Source organism: Acinonyx jubatus, chromosome B1 (assembly GCF_027475565.1).
Source record: "Acinonyx jubatus isolate Ajub_Pintada_27869175 chromosome B1, VMU_Ajub_asm_v1.0, whole genome shotgun sequence".
Taxonomy (NCBI): Eukaryota; Metazoa; Chordata; class Mammalia; order Carnivora; family Felidae; genus Acinonyx; species Acinonyx jubatus.
In genome coordinates, this window is record NC_069382.1 from 92,603,697 (window position 1) to 92,604,664 (window position 968).

General features: G+C 37.2%; 1 non-coding gene across 1 annotated transcript; it reads right to left on the bottom strand.

Moving 5' to 3' along the window:
* Positions 1-614: 614 nt before the first annotated feature.
* Positions 615-721, bottom strand: LOC113603150 (U6 spliceosomal RNA). The gene has a single exon (XR_003424689.1). It is a non-coding gene; the product is annotated as a U6 spliceosomal RNA (small nuclear RNA).
* Positions 722-968: the final 247 nt, after the last annotated feature.

The window sequence follows — 968 nt, forward strand, 5'->3', positions numbered from 1 at the left end:
GCCTGGAGACTGCTTCGGACTCTGTATCTCCCTCTCTCTCTCCCCCTCCCTTGCTCATGCTCTGTCTGTCTCCCTCTCTCCCAAAAATAAATAAACAATTAAAAAAATAAATTAAAAAAGTAAAAATAAAAAATATTCTAAGTAAGCAAACTGATGTCACTTAAGGAATATCTCTTAATTCTTGCACTCTTTGTCTTAAATGCTTATTTATTTATTTTCATGGGGGAGAGGCAGAGTGAAAGGGAGAGAGAGAATCCCGAGCAGGCTCCATACTGTCAGTGCAGAGCCGTACCAGGGGCTCAATCTCACTGCGGTGAGATCCTGACCTGAGCCAATATCAAGACTCTAGCATTTAACTAACTGAGCCACCCAGGCACTAATATTTGCACTCTTAAATAGTTAATCTTTAAGAAGTTTTGTGGGGTTTTTAATTTTTGTTTGTTTGTTTGTTTTAGGCAGATAACAGTTTGTCTTACTGAATAAGTGATCTGTGTCATTGCCGAGGCCACTATGTACAGACAAAGGAGAGGGAGTTTTATTCCTTGGTCTCTTTCTCCTTGGACAGAGTCTTGATGATTTCCTCCTTCTTGGCCTGTAGCTTCTTTTTACAGATCAAAAATATGAAACTCTTCACAAATTTGCATGTCATTCTTGTGCAGAGGCCACACGAATCTTCTCTGTATTATTCCAATTTTAGTATATGTGCTGCTGAAGCAAACACAAGAAGTTTTTAAATTTAAGAAAACAGAGAAGAAATGAGACTGAGGTGTAGACAAACTTTCCTAGGATCACTTATAGTATATTTTAAGGATCTTATTAGCAAATGAATTGACAGTCACTCCAATTGTCCTGTATTTTAACAAATTGTATAAATGCAATTGTGTTTAAGTGCTGGAGAATGATCTTCTTAATTAGTAAGGAAAGGTAGAAGAGAGATAAATTAGAGACTTCAAAAGGCCATGATCAGT